This window comes from Helianthus annuus, chromosome 9, assembly GCF_002127325.2.
Source record: "Helianthus annuus cultivar XRQ/B chromosome 9, HanXRQr2.0-SUNRISE, whole genome shotgun sequence".
Taxonomy (NCBI): domain Eukaryota; kingdom Viridiplantae; phylum Streptophyta; class Magnoliopsida; order Asterales; family Asteraceae; genus Helianthus; species Helianthus annuus.
The window spans coordinates 25359427-25375717 of NC_035441.2; positions in this window are offsets into that span (position 1 = coordinate 25359427).

Consider the following 16291-nt stretch of genomic DNA (forward strand, 5'->3'; position numbering starts at 1 on the left):
TCTAAAACTGAAAAATTTTGGTATTCCGCTTGAAACTCAGCGAGAGAATGATGACATCAGCAGCATTTCAAGCGAAATTAGTTTGTTGATTCCACTTGAAAATCATATTCCACTTGATAGTTCTGTTGATTCCGCTCGAAACTGGTATTCCGCTTGAGTAGTTCCGCTTGAAAATTTGGTTTGATTCCGCTTGAAACGGTATTCCGCTTGAAAAGTATTGAAGTGATGCCGCTCAAATCACTATTCCGTTTCAGAGTTAATTTCGATTGAACATACCAGGTGATTCCGCTTCAAGTTGCTATTCCGCTCGAAAGTGTTTTCAGTTTAAAAGTTGATTTCGCTTGAACAGTAAAGTTTTGAAAACTTTGAAAAACCGAACCATGGCAGAGGAATTTTACAATGCCTTTGCTACCCCGATCACAGTTGCTCAGCAGACGATGTTGGAAAATGAAACGGGAACTATGCAAAAACTGCCCAAACTCATGAACATCGAGGAGTATAAGAGTTGGGAAGAACGTTTTGAAAACTGGGTGCAAGCAAACTATCTTGATGCTTGGGAATGTATTGAAACGAAATACGTTAGACCAACAAATGATGATGATGAGTTGATTGCTATCAAAGATCTTGGTGCCGATGAGAAAAAGAAATACAAAAACGAAAAGATGATGATCAGCTTACTGCAACAGGCAGTTAAAGAGGATATCTTGGTCTTATTACAACACACTGGGAGTGCATATCTGATTTGGAAAGCATTACGATCTAAGTTTGTTGGAAGCCAAGAGATGATCAAAAACAAGAAATCACTTCTGAAAAAAGAGTTTGATTTATTTCGTGGTTTGAAAAATGAAAGCACAAAGCAGATAATTGAAAGATACTGCAATTTATTGGTGAACATGAAAAGGGCTAGTATTATCAAAGAAAATGAAGAGTTGATTGAGAAACTGGCTGATGCATTACCACATGAGACTTGGGGTACATACTTGATGATGCTAAGAAACAAAAAAGGGTTCAATAATCTTACACTGAGCAAATTTATTGAAAAGATTGAAGCCCAGGAAATGGAGCAAATAAAGATTTCAAGAATGAAAGTGTTTGATGGTGAACAAGATATAAGTCTGCACTACAAAGCAGGGTTGAATGATAAAACAACCAACATGTCACCGAAAGTTGAAACTGCATTTAATGCAAAGGGTCCATCAAGTGGTTCATCTAAAGGATCAAGCAGCAAAACGAGTTTTTCTTCATATCCATCATTTGATCCAAATTTGGCAACAACAAAGAATGGCAGAAAATTACGGTGCAACATTGTTTTGAATCTTGAGGATGATCAAGATTACACAGAAGAAATTGCAAAAAGCCACATGTCTTTGTTGGGAACTGTTTTAGAATCTTATGGTAGTTTTGTTGCAGGTCGGATCAGGAATCCAATGCTTACTAAGGAGGATTACGATCAGATCGATGCGAAGAGATGGAGCTGATGGATATAAAATGGTGCTTGGCAAGCGTGTTGAGGAGAGCTGAGAAATTCAAGCAAATCACAGGAAGAGATGATCTTCGTGAGGCTAATGTTTCTACTTTAGGATTTGACAAATCTAAAGTCACTTGTTTTCGTTGCAGGGAAAAAGGACACTTCAAGAGGGAGTGCACTAATCGCGAGGCAAGTGGAGCTCAAAATCCTTTCAACAACAATGATTACTACCGGAAGGCCATCTACCATCAAGTTGCTCAACAACCAAATCAACAGCAGGCACAAACTGCACATGGAAGAAATGTGATTGATGATTCTTCAAAGAGAGCGTGTATGGTGAATCAAGATGAAAAGAAGCCATCAACAGGATTCAACTGGGACAAATATATTCCATCTGATGCTAAAGCATGTGTGATTGATCAAGATGATGAAAAGTTACCTGAAGGGTTTAGTTGGGAAAATTTCAATTGGGATGATTATGATCCTAACAAAACTCCAGTTCACACAGCTTTTGTTGCTCGAGTTGAAGAAGACAGTGATGATGATACTGAATATTATGCAAAAAAAATGAGAGATCATTTGAAAATGATGGCTGAAAGCGATAGTGAAGATGAGAAAGCTAAGCAGAAAAAGAAAAAGATCAAAACACCGGTCAGTAGTGATGATGAAGATGTTCCGGTGGTCAGAAGAAAAGTTAAAGAAGTTCCAAAGTTCAAGATTAGTGAAGATGTTGATGCTAGGGAGATTCCGGTTAATTGTGAAACCTGTGAAATTATGAAAAAGAAAAACAGTGAGCTGATTAACAACATGAACAGGTTAAAGGAATCTTACGACGTGTTGAACAAAGCAATGAACATGTACAATGACACAAGTGAAGAACAAGCAACAGCAATGAAGACACTTCAAGGAGCGTTCATGATTAAACAGAATGTTGTAAACAACTACATAGAGAAGTGTGTTATTCTAGAACAAAAACTGGAGGCTCATAGAATTGAAACTGAAAGAGTTAATCGTTTGTTGAAAAGTTACTCATGTACTTCTTATGTCATTGACAGGATTTATCCAACTGTTGAAGGCATGAAGGCATTTGAAGATTGTGAAGTAACTGAAGAACAGAAGGTTTCTGAAGAAAAGACTCCTGAGAAGAATACTGAAAAGAAGAATGACACAAAGAAAAAGACTGACAAGAAGAATTCTTGTAAGAAACAAGGTGTCAGTTATAACAAGTGTCCACCCCCACTGGAAAATGGATATTTGCCCAGAAATCCAAATTCTGAAAGAGTCAAAAAGGCAACAAGCTTACAGTGGGTGTCAGAGTCATCAGTCAATTTGCCAGAAAGTATTGATGTCACGTTTACATCGTCTGACACTGATCAACAATCTCCATTGATGAAGAAAGTGGTGGATCATGTGTTAGATAACGATGAAACTGAGGAGTCAAAGTCGGAGTCTATTTCGGAGGCAAAGTCTGAGTCCAGCACTCCGAGTCAAACAGAAAAACAGGGCAAAAGAGTTTATGATAAAGAATTCCTGTTATCAAAATCTAATTTGAATGATGAAACATTTAAAGTGGCATATACTTTGAATGATTCGGACAAATTATATTCTGATGAGGAATTTCCAATAAAAGGTGTCAAACTGAGATGATAAACAAGGTTTTCAAACTAACAGAAATAAATATTTCTGAAATAAAAGATGTTAATTTTTCTGAAAAACCAAGACCTTACACCTCAAGAGTAAAACAGAGATTAAACAAGAAAAAGGGTTACAGTTCTGGTTCTGGTTTTCAAAATAAACCAAACCATAACGGTAATTTCAAAAAGAAAGGGTTGGGTTTTATTCCAACAGAAAAATGAAAAATATGTTCGAGATTTTAAATCAAAGATGACATTTGTTTCAGGTACATCTTCTGAAGAAGAGAAAGAAAAGATATTCAGAAAGCAGTCGAACATAGAGTTCCTTGCAAAGAAGCAAGAAGAAATGCAGACTGTGGATAAGAAGAAGAAAAGTAGAACCTGTTTCAAGTGTGAAAAAAGTGGTCATATTGCCATGAATTGTTCACAGGCAATTCAAAACAAACAGGGAGTTTATAAACTGAAAGAGAAAGTGATTGAGTTTGAACCGCCAATTGATAGAACCAAACTTTTCAAAAATTCAACATTTAAAATTGGTGAATGTTCAAACAGGTTTTACAAGAAAAGAGCTAAATCTGACATCCAGAAATGGGTTGTTAAGAAGTCTGTTGATAGTTCTAGCGATGATTCTGATAGGTCGAAATCAGAGGAGCTATCTTCTGGCGATGAATCTGATTCCACAAAATCAAAGGAGCCACAGGTTGAGGAAAATGGTGAAAAATCAGTTCCGACTGTGGATGATGAGAATTTTCCACCACTTCGGGCTGAAAATTTTAAGAAGAAAATTGGTAAAATTGAGATTTCAAACTAATTTTATTCTGACAAAAAGGTGTTTGATGTTGAAAAGGCTTTTAACCCCAAAGTAAAACACATCTTTGGAAAAATGATTGACCGAAAAGTCAAAGGGGTTAAAGAGTTCTATGAGAAGAAGATGGGAGGTAAGAAACCGAGTGTTGGTAACTCGGTAACACCCAAGGCTGGTCAGGCTTGGGTGGATATATTCTTTGAATAGAAAAACCTGACTTGCCGGAGCTCCCAGGTCGGTAAGCGAGGAGCAGGAATCGGCATATTTCTTGAGAAATTCACAAAAAGTGATTTCGTCTTACAAATGGTACAGAGGTTTGTTTGTGCATACTTGAAAATGGTAAATCAGGGACATTAACTTGTACCTGATTTCCTACAAGTGGTTAAAGATGAACAATGTGATGAATTTACCCCGAACCTACAAATGGTAAAATCAACTAAACTTATTTTCCGGAAAAACCATTTTGATTAAAATAAACTTAAGTGTTTTGAAATCTTAATGGGAAAATAGTTTGTTGAGAGGGGGAGTTCTGATTGTTTATGCCGAGTGAATGGAGGATTGAAGCAATTCACAACAGTTGTCAATTTCTTGTACAGTTTGTTTTCAAATTTCCTTAAATGTTTCTGAATTTTAGGGGGAGTAAGAATTTTTAGAAAATCCAAAAACATTAGAAAAATTGAAAAAGCCAAAAATATGATAAAATTCAAAAATGAGTTTTGTTGTCGAAAAGAGGAAATGATAGTACATCAGTGGACTATCACAACATGCTAAAGAAATGTAAAGTCAAAAATGTGATAAACAATCTCACTGCGGATGTGCCAGTAGGTTTTTGCACATTTAGTAGATTGTGACGAGATATAAATCTAAATATTTCAAACTTGCTTATATCGTGGGTAACATTTATTGGATATATGGGTAACCCCCAAAATCTTGTTTGAAAGGTCCCTCTTTCTGAGATACTAGGTCTTTATACTTAGTGATATCTGGGGTATTATCCCGGGACTTCTGATTTTGCGGATGCAATGGCCTAGTCCCTGTATAATACTTTGCAAATTGCTTGAAATATAGCGCCGCCCTCAGCATGAAAATGATGAAACATTGAAAAATGCTAATCATCGTTGTTGAAGAAAAGATCCTCTAAAGGGGACACACCTAAAGTCGAGCCGTCATCTCTCTGCTGAACGGAAGTTCTGACCTGAGCTCTCACGGTTTCACATCTAACCCCTTTACAGATAGCATCTAGGTATACTCACCTGTAAGACTGAATATTGGAATCTGGATATGGGAGTATATTCAAGTAGTGGGACACGCGATTAAGTTTAAGTGCTTAAGACATTAATCTCGTATCTCGAAACAGTTGAACTTTGTGTGAGAATTTAAGTGGATCAGTATACTGACAATCTAGGTGAATTGTTTAGAACTCAAAATGAAATAAAGCTTAACGGTGTTGGTGATTTGTCTTATAAACTGATATGATCCTCTTACACAAACTCACAAAAAGATTGTTTGTAAATATTTCTTTACTGCATTTTATATTATTCAAAAATCCAAAAAGATTTTAGTGTGTTTTAGCATAAATTTTGAAAAATTCAAAAAGATTTTCGACAACTGGTGTTGAAGAGCTGATGTTCAAAATCCCAAGTGCTAAACATGATGAACAAATGGTTTGGGTGAAATGATTTGAGATGTTTTGAAATGAAATGAGAAAAGTTATTTGAATTAAAAATTGTATTTTTACAAGTGTTCATCAGAAAATTCATTTTCGGGTAGAGATTTGTGCAGGATAAGAGCTAGGTAATCTTGGGATAAAAGATTGAAAGCTAGGTTTCGATCCAGAGAAGGATGAGAGCCAGGGCACGATCTTGAACCTGTGGAAGCCAGACTGTGATCCCAGCTGATTGAGTGAATGACAAAGAGCCAGGTTCTGATCCTGAGAATGCTGTTGCTGCTGATGAATTTAAAGATTCAACATTCGAGGGAGAGTGTATTTGTTTAAAGGGAGTCTGATGGTGCTGATTGAAGAAAAGAGAGAGATTGAAGAATGCTTTACAGTGTAAGATACTTTTAAGAGAAGCCCGAAGACTCATAAAGATTGAAGATGCGAAGACTCGACACTGAAGACTCGTCAACATTCGAGGGGGAGTTTGTTGGTGCATGCGTCTGTCGACTTCGTCTTGTATCGAGTCTTGTATAGAACTAGTTAGATCAGGGCACGAAAATCAAGAAAGTGAGAATTAGATGTGATTCCGCTTGAAATGACATCTGGTCAGATTCAAGCGAAATCAACAATATTCTAATTCCGCTTGAGATTAAGTTCTTGATTTCGCTTGAAAGTATTGTTCTAATTCCGCTTGAAATGAACATGATCATGTTCAAGCGGAATCTGATGCCTATTTATAGGACTGTTCAAGCTAAATCACATAGAGTTTCCGGTTTTGCAACGAAGTGCTGCCGAAGTGTCGTCACGCTGTAAAACGTCATTATATCAATCAAATCGACAGTTTAAAGTGAATGCTGAATTGACCTTGATACGTCTGTTTCCGCCTTTCGTATTGAGTAAAACTCTTCTGATCGACTCGTTTGGGTCCGAATACGACCTACACATTTTAACACGCGTGGTTTTCATTTTAACCCATCACTATATATATTGGGAGGGAGTAGGCTACAAAGTCCATTTTTTCTACAAAGTGTACAAAGTCATGAAACACCGCAATTTCAGCCAAAGAACACATTCAAAACCCACAAATAACAAAGTGAAGAATATTAAAACGTCATACTTGTGGGTTTTGTGTTGTTTTTTGAATGATAATCCTTTGATTATCGAATGACTAACATTAGTGTGTTTTATGTTGATTATCATGTTGTGTTTTATATTCATAGTTCTATGATGGTGTGTTTGAAGTTTCTATGGACTGTTAGGGTTTGGATATTGTATTTTAGTGATATTTATTATGTTATTTATGGGTTTTGAATGTGTTTTATGGCTGAAATTGTGGTGTTTTATGACTTTGTACACTTTGTAGGAAAAATGGACTTTGAAGCCGAACCCTACCCTATATAGGGAGAGGATCATGAGAAAACTACATATAAATGAGAAAACTAGAGAACTAACTAAAAAAACCTAAAAAAACTAAAAAACATACCAAACTATAGTGTTATATTTGTTATATAATGACATATAGTGTTACATAGTGTTATATGGTATTATATGGTGTTACATATTGTTATACGGTGTTTATATGGTGTTATATAGTATTATATATAGTGTTATAATACACTTCTCACACTTTGAGCACTTTTTACAAGATCCTCTACCTACCTATATATATATATATATATATATATATATATATATATATATATATATCATTGAATTGCGCTAAAATAAGAACCACCTCCAGTTGTAAGAACCGTGAGAACTACTTGATCCGGGGCAAGTTGGACCAAAATTTTTTTTCATAAACGTAGATGCGTGTATTATAAACACATTTGTAAAAAAAATTCAAAAAAAAAAATGTCGTGTGTATAGTTTTGAGCACCACAAGTTTGTGTTTACGGGTACCGTTACCCGTAAACACAAACTTGTGGTACTCAAAACTACACACACGGCATTTCTTTTTTTGAATTTTTTTTTACAAATGTGTTTATAATACACGCATCTACGTTTATGAAAAAAAATTTGGTCCACCTCGCCTCATACGGTGTAGTTTTCACGATTCTTACAACTCGATGTGGTTCTCATTTTAGCGGTCCCCTTAGTTCATTTTTATTTATTTTTATATTACTAACCTTCTAATAAAAATAAATTAATACATATATATATACACACACATAAAATATCTAAAAAAGAAATGTGTTAAAGTTATTTTATTACATTTGCCATGAGATCAACATTTACCCTTTAGATCTGCCAAGGTATTTGTTAAATTTGTAGATAATGTATCATACTATCTACTATCTGTCCACTTAAATTTATCTATAAATAGTTAATCTTTTTATAATATAATTAATAGCTTAAAGTTGTAGAGAAAATACAACTCATGTATATGCTTTCATTAGTTATGTATTTCTTTACTTTTTACTCTCATAATTTTTCTAAAATTCTCAAAGTTTTAAAACTAATCTTTTATTAATTCTTGTTTATATTATAACAATATGTGGTTATACCTTAACAATGTTTTATGAATATTATATTATATTATATTATATTATATTGTATTATATTGTATTATATCTATTTTCAACATATACAAAAAGAAGATGGGAGATAATAGTGGTGGCCAATTCTTGGCTGAAATGGGCGGCCAAGTTAATAGTGCCAGGCAGCTGCCTGGCACTCGCCTATTGGCTTAACAAATTTACACTTTTACCCCACTTTAAAATTACGATTTTGTCATCAGTTTAAAAATATGTTTTTGCCCCCACATAAAAATAAATTTACGTTTTTGCTCCCAGCTAAATATTTAAATTTTTCCCTCGATTCAAAATTACGATTTTGCCCGTTTAAATTTACACTTTTGCAATTAGTTTTTTTCTCTTAAAATTACGATCTTGCCATCAGTTCAAAGTTATGTTTTTATCCCCACTTAAAAATAAATTAACGCTTTTGCTCTCAGCTAAAAATTTCAATTTTGTCATCGGATCAAAATTAGGATTTTGCCCCGTTTAAATTTACAGATTTGCCCTTAGGTTTTTTCTCACAACTACGTTACGATTTTGCCCTCAACTTAAATTTACATTTTCTCCATCGTTTTTGTTTGTTTTCCTGGTTAAATTACAATTTTGCCCCCAATGTAAAATTACAGTCATGCCGTCAGCTGCCTGGAACTCCCACATTGATCCATTTAAATTAAGATTTTATCCCCAAAATAAAATTATGATTTCGCCATCAGTTAAAAATTACGTTTTTCCCATCGTTGTAGTTTTTTTAGCAAAACTATAAAAGTTTTTTGTTTTCATTGGTTAACTCCATTTAATTTTTTCCCCTGTCAAGGAGCTGCCTAACACTCGCTCATTAGTCCTTGAAAAATTACAGTTTTGCCCTGAGCCGAAAATTATGATCTTATCATTGTTTTAGTTTTTTTCTTAGTAAAATTATAGTAGTGTTTTTTTAATTGATTAAGAATTATTCGACAATCGTCTCACAACGCAGACGGGGCAACTACTAGTCTATATACAAAATTAAGTTGAAGTGAATAGTGTGAGGGTGTTAAATGGCGTCCTCACTTTTATTAAAAGTTGGCATATTCAATTATGGTTTCTTGCTATTTTATGGAAAATGTTGCAAAAGGGTTTGTATGCACATTCTCCGTTATCTTAAATCACCTCCATCTATACATATAATAAAAGAAACCATGTTAGGGACACATAGCGTTCTATGAGACAGTCTTAATTATTTTTTTAAATATTTATTATGAAAAGTTATTTACTGATAATATTAAATTTAAAATTTGTAGAATAGATTTTAATGATAAAGATAAAGGTAACTGATAATTATATATTAATTATTATAATCATATATTAATTATTAAAATCTTAAAAATATATTAGCGTTTTAAATATTAATAAAGATAAAGATTTTATTTAATTGGTAGTTTTAATTGTTTTTATATTTTTGTGATAAGATTAAGGATAACTGATAATCACATATTAAAATAAAAATATTTATTTTAATCAATTGTTTCGTTAAAAGGATTTATTCAATACAAATAGAACATATATATTTTTTATACATGGTATATTTAGAATCCTATTTGTAATAAAGGATTACATTATCCCGTCTTACAATCCAATGAAATAATAATATTAAATCATAATATCCAGCTTATCTCTTGTATATTTAATATTTTTTACTAAAATATTTCTTTTCTTTTTTTTCTGCTGATTATCCAACATCAGGTAATACGTAAGTTTCTAACCTAATAATAAATAAAAAACAAAGTAAAATGTTATAAACTATGTAATACACAACTCTCTAACCTAATAAAAAATAAAGTGAGATGTTACAATAAGTAAATACTACCTCAAAGTTCCTTTTGTTAGAAAACACATCTTGATTACTAAATGTTTTAACGAATTACATTATTCGTGTAAGACATGTGTTTATTCAAATCTTGCAATTCACGAGTTTTTTAAATATATAAAATTATATTTATTCAACCCGTGTAATAGAACCTAGTTATTATTTATGATATAATATTAGTGTAATTTAGTTAATTTTCTATCAATTTCTTTACATTATCGTGTATAATTAAAAAAAGTAAAATAAAAATTGAAGGATAGTAATTATTGATAAAATCCGATATTGTTTTCATTGTATACTAGATTATTTGAAAAAAAATATTATTTTACATACTAAATAATAAAGCAATATATATTTAAAAACATCATTTATTACACGGGTTGAATAAATGTAATTTTATATATTAAATAATAAAAAATATTATATTTTTAAGAAACTCGTGTATTGTAATTTATATACCAAATAATAAAAAAGTTAAAAACTCTATGTATTACACGAGTTGAATAAATTTAATTTTAGATTAATAGTATATTAAATAAATATAATTTTGGATTAATGGTGTATTAAATAAATATAATTTTGGATAAAGTCTTATATATAAATTTTAAGTAATCAATATATTTGATAAATAATAAAAATACTAATAACAGTAAAAAATCTAATTTATATACTAAATAATAAATATAAAAGAAAGGCGGAAAACCCCAAAAATAGGTGTCTCCAATGAATGACACATTTCACATATTGGTTTCTTTAATTATATAGTATAGATATAGATATAGATGTTCACATCATCGGTTGTTTCAATCGATAAAATAATTTGTTTTCATATAATGGATCCATAACCAACGCTACAAATGTGACAAACAACACTATAAAAAGGGAGATGGATATGAAATACCGAGTATAAAGTTAACCGAATAGACTATAAAGAAATTGAACTAAAGTAGAGTTTATGGTTTAAATATGGAGTAAAGTGAAATAACAAAGTAAAGTGTGCATGGTCTAAACATGAAAGAGTGAAATAAGTCGTTTTATACTTATGATTTATGAATATATAAAACTCACTGAAATTAAACTAATAATATTTATCCATATGATATTAAACTAATAATATTTAGTGGGAGGGTTATCTATAATATAATATATTAAACTAAATAATATTTAATAGGATGATTATCTATAATTAACTAGAAAAGATTAAACTAAAATAATAATGATCTGTAAGAGATCGCCTAATATAATGACAAGTGTCCCTAAAGTGGTTTCTTTTATTATATAGTACTAGCGGTAAGACCCGTGTGCAAACACGGGTCGTTTCTTAGAAAACAATGCATAGCGCATATTGACAGAGAGTAAAAAAATAAGTAATGCAGACTTATAAAATTGATATACACTAACAGTCAATAGGTTTATTCAACAGCAATTCAATTATGTTGATAGCAAATTACTATTTTCTATTAACTGTTAAAAACTTCTGTTGCTTTCCAACAGACTTTCCTAAAAAATGTTATCCATTATCTCCAACAGAGGTTGCCAGATGGATAGATAGTAAATAGATATGCATGTTAGTCAACCTATGTTAAAAAAGTCAGTCAACAGAAATTACAAAGGTTAGTAAACATATGTTAAGAGAATAATGTTATTAACAAACAATTTAGTACTCTCATTAAAAATGAGAGCTGCAAACACGAGTCGTTTCTTAGACAAACATGAATAACACATATTAATAGAACATATAGATACGTGCATAGATATTGTACCAAAACGTGTTATCTATTATAGCTAATATATCAATTACATACAATTCAACTGTTTACCCAAAAAGACAATATAAACTGTTTATAGACATACGTACTTCATAGAATTTGAATACAACTTAAAGTTCAACAAACAATAACTAAAATAATAATTATATGTAAGAGATCGCCTAATATAATGACAAGTGTCCCTAAAGTGGTTTCTTTTATTATATAGTATAGATTCTTTAGTACTTAGTGATTCAGTTACAAACCAAATCAACTTCGAACTAAGACTCGGTTCGGTTTTGCAAATTCTTATTTCTATTATAATCGAAACTGAATATCCATAATATTTAGTTAAGACTTGTCATTTCAGCTTTGGCTAGGTGATAGAGGCTCTTGCATCTTGGATCTAAAGACTAGGTTTTAATTATTTGTGTGGGGTAAATTAGGATTTACTTGTGCAGTTTAGGAGTAGGGACAACGTAAGATTTGCCGTTCAGAATAAAAAATTAGACTTGAGATTGTTACTTCAAAAATAATGGTTGCGTTATATTAGTTTATACAGGTCATATAAATGTGAAATGGTTTAATACATATGTATCTAGATAACAAGATTCAGTAACGAATAAGATTATGATTTGTAACATGACATTTGGATGATACTTTGTTCAAAACAATTGGCATTGCAGTAAGCTTTTTTAAGCGATTAAAAATGATAAACATGTGCCTAGTGTTTTTGTTATGTTACAACTTTTGGATTTTTTGTTTGATGTTGTATTTGCAAGTATATTATGGAACCAAATCGATAGTGATTGAGTCATCTAATTTTCTCACATTCTTAAGTTTTCTAGTGATAATATATGACTGATTGACTTTGATCACAATTATTATAATATAATATAACAATATATAATAAAAGCTAGATTTTGCCCCGCCCGCGTTGCGGGGCACTAAACCGAATATTTCTCTCTCATAACATGTATGTCTGTGTTTCGGTTACTTGTATATAATACTCATAACACGATCTCAAAAAAATTACATTGAGTCAACCAACTAAATTAAAACACTATCATACGTTTGCTTAAGGAAAACAAAAACGACAGAAAAACAATAATTTTAAACATGGGGCAAAATTGTAATTTTTCAGGATAAATGAGCATATTCTAGGCAGCCGCCTGGCACGAATAAAAATTACACCGAGTCAAACAATTAAAACAAAGCACTTCTATAGTTTTGTAAAAAAACCTAAAACGATAACATGACTGTAATTTTATACTGGGGCAAAATCGTAATTTAACTGGGAAAGCAAAGGAAAACGATAGAAAAGATGTAAATTTAAATTGAGGGCAAAATCATAATTTGGTTTGGTGGGGAAAAAACAAAACTAATGGCAAAACTGTAAATTTAAAAGAGTTAAAATCGTAATTTGAACCGAGGAAAAAATGGTAATTTTTAGATGGGAGCAAAAGCATAATTTTATTTTGAACTGAGAGTAAAAACGTAATTTTGAAATGATGGCAAAATCGTAATTTTAAAGCAGGGATAAAATCGTAAATTGGTTGGGCCAATGGGGGAGTGTCAGGCAGCTTCCTGACACCATTCCCCCATCTTGTGTTTGTAGTTATACATTGGGAGCAAAATCGTAATTTACTGGGAAAGGCAAACAAAAACAATGACAAAAATGCAAATTTAAATTGAGGGTAAAATCGTAATTTAGCTGTGAAGAACAAAACAAAACTAATGGCGAAATTGTAAATTTAATTAGGGCAAAATCGTAATTTTGAACCGAGGACAAAATTGTAATTTTTAACTGGGACAAAAATATAATTTTATTTTGAACTTGGAGTAAAAACGTAATTTTAAACTGTTGACAAAATCGTAATTTTAAAACGGAGACAAAATCATAAATTAATAGAACCCAAAGCAGGTGAACTACTGTTTTACATACTTCATAAGATATGTTATAGAGGTAATTCATGTTAGCATGCAAAATATATTGTTGAGAGAGTGCTGATCTATCCAAATGAATAATATATTGTTGAGAGAGTGCTGATCTATCCAAATGAATAAGACTCTTCTGGAAGAATATCTATGCAAAATCCAAACGCATTTTATTTTAGTCTTTTTGTAAAAAATAATATAAGGATATTATGTAAATTATTGACCAATCAAATTTGTTTCTTTTCTGGTAAACTAAATATATCAGAATGTTTTATTATAGAAGTACATGTGCTTTGCCATGTAATATGTTTCAACCTAGTTGATGTCAGCTTTGATTTAGGACGAATATTTTTTAACAAATTAAAAAATCAGTAACATAGTTTTGTTAAAAAAAAAAAAACTAAAATAATAGTAAAACCATAATTTTAAACTCAGGGCAAAACTTTAATTTGTCAGGACTAATAAACGAGTGTTAGACAGCTGCTAGACACGAATAAAAAATTAAATCGAGTCAACCAATTAAAACAAAACACTTCTTAAAAAATAAATGGTGGCAATGCTGTAATTTTGAACAGAGGGCAAAATTGTAAATTTTTGCTGGGGTAAAATCGTAATTTTCAAAAGCTAAAGCGATGACAATACTGTAATTTTTAACCATGGGCAAAATCATAACTTTGAACAGGGGCAATTTCATAATTTTAATCTGGGGTAAAATCATATCATACCCGGGCCAATGGGGAGTGCCAGACAACAGCCTGGCACAATTCTCCAACACACCTTTAAAAAAAAAAAAAAAAAAAAACGATGGCAACACTGTAATTTTTAACTGGGGCAAAATTTGCATTTTTGGGCTAGGGTAAAATCGTAATTTGTCAAAAGCTAAAGCGATAGCAATAGTATAATTTTTAACCAAGGGCAAAATCGTAACTTTGAACATGAGGTAAATTCGTAATTTTAAAATAGGAGTAAAATTATAATATACCCAGACCAATGGAGGAATAGTGCCAGACACCTAACACTACTATATATATAAATTTGAGCGGACCTTATTTTGATTGAAGAAAACAAATCAAACATGAAAAAAAAAAAAAAAATCAAGTGGGAGTTTTTTTATATGGGACAAATAATTACATTTTGGAAGTTAATATAAAAAATAAATTGCTATATTTTAATCGAATACTTCCATTATGTTTTTCATGAGTATGGGTTTACTTAAAAATAACAATTTACGTATTAAATCATAAAAAAAATTATTTACCTTTCCATCACACTTAATGATCATCATTTGACAACTATTTTTCACGAAAATCTTTTATACTTGGGACAAACTATATCTCATGTTATCAGTTTTACATAACTTGCTCTACATATGGGGCCCGGTACTATGCCGGTTCATGATTAACCGACACACCACTTATTCCCTTATTGGGAAACCCATATTAGGTGTAAAATTGTTTAATAAACCATATCGCATCTGTCGGGTGCATGCCTACACCTCGTGCTTAGGTCGTGGCCATTTGCAATTAATGAGTCAAGGATATCTAGGACACGGTCGCATTAACCCCCAATTTTTGAGTCAAGCAATACAGATTAAAACGGGTTATTTGAATTTCCCGACACATAGGTCTTCAAATCCCATACCCGACCATGCAGTAAATAATTTACTGTATCCCAAGCCCGTATAGTTTCATTACATTTTACTCATCACACTTCAACACCCATTACATACCATTACTATTTTTTTCTTCTGTTTCTTTAAATAAAATATTAAAAAACCAACATTTTTTAATTAAAAAAGAATATGAAAAATAAATAAATAAAAATTGCATTAAACTTAAGAAAACACAATAAAAATAAAACTTCATAACCTAAATGACATTGCAAAAAAATGACCGAATTTGCCGAAAAAAAAACAACCTAAAAGTTATCGGACCAATTTCACTGCGCACAAATTTCCCGTTTACGTTCCATGAGAATCGACTTTTATGGTTTGAGGGCGTTTTCATGTGGTTGATTCAAAACTTTCAAATCCTTGTTCTTCTCTACCTCATGCAAGTGCTTCATGTATTGAACATATCTTTTTAACTATAATCCACAAACATCTTGTGCCGTTCTCTATTCTACCAACATTTTCGCGACTTGAATTCGGTCATGGCACCACCCGACATTCTTTCCTTTTGTTTGTTGACGACTCACACTTTTACTCCGCCGCGGCCTTATTGGTGTTGTTTCCTCGGTTGGGTCGTCTATTAAATTGTTGGTGGGAATGTTTCTTGATAACCCATCCGTTGAGGTTGTGAAATTTCCCGATTCAGATGTTTTGATCGTTGTTTAGAACGCCCGTGTAACGCCTCGTGTTTTGAACTTTCTATTTATAGCATAGTGGGTTGTACTTTCCTTTTCAGACAGTTGTACTCTCATTCTATTCGAGACTTTGATCATAATGAAAGATGCATTGGTTTTAATCATATTCTTAGAACACGTTAAAGTATGTTAAACACGTAAAAAACGGTGAAAAGACATACTAATCTCAGCTCTCAAATCCATCGTTGCCAAGAGATTACCCAAAACCGTACGAAAATTGGGAATTCGTACGTTAATTCGGTAGTTTATCAGAAAATTTGGGTTAAATTAAATATTTATAATACTTATTCTTTTTAATTAAATCAATTATTT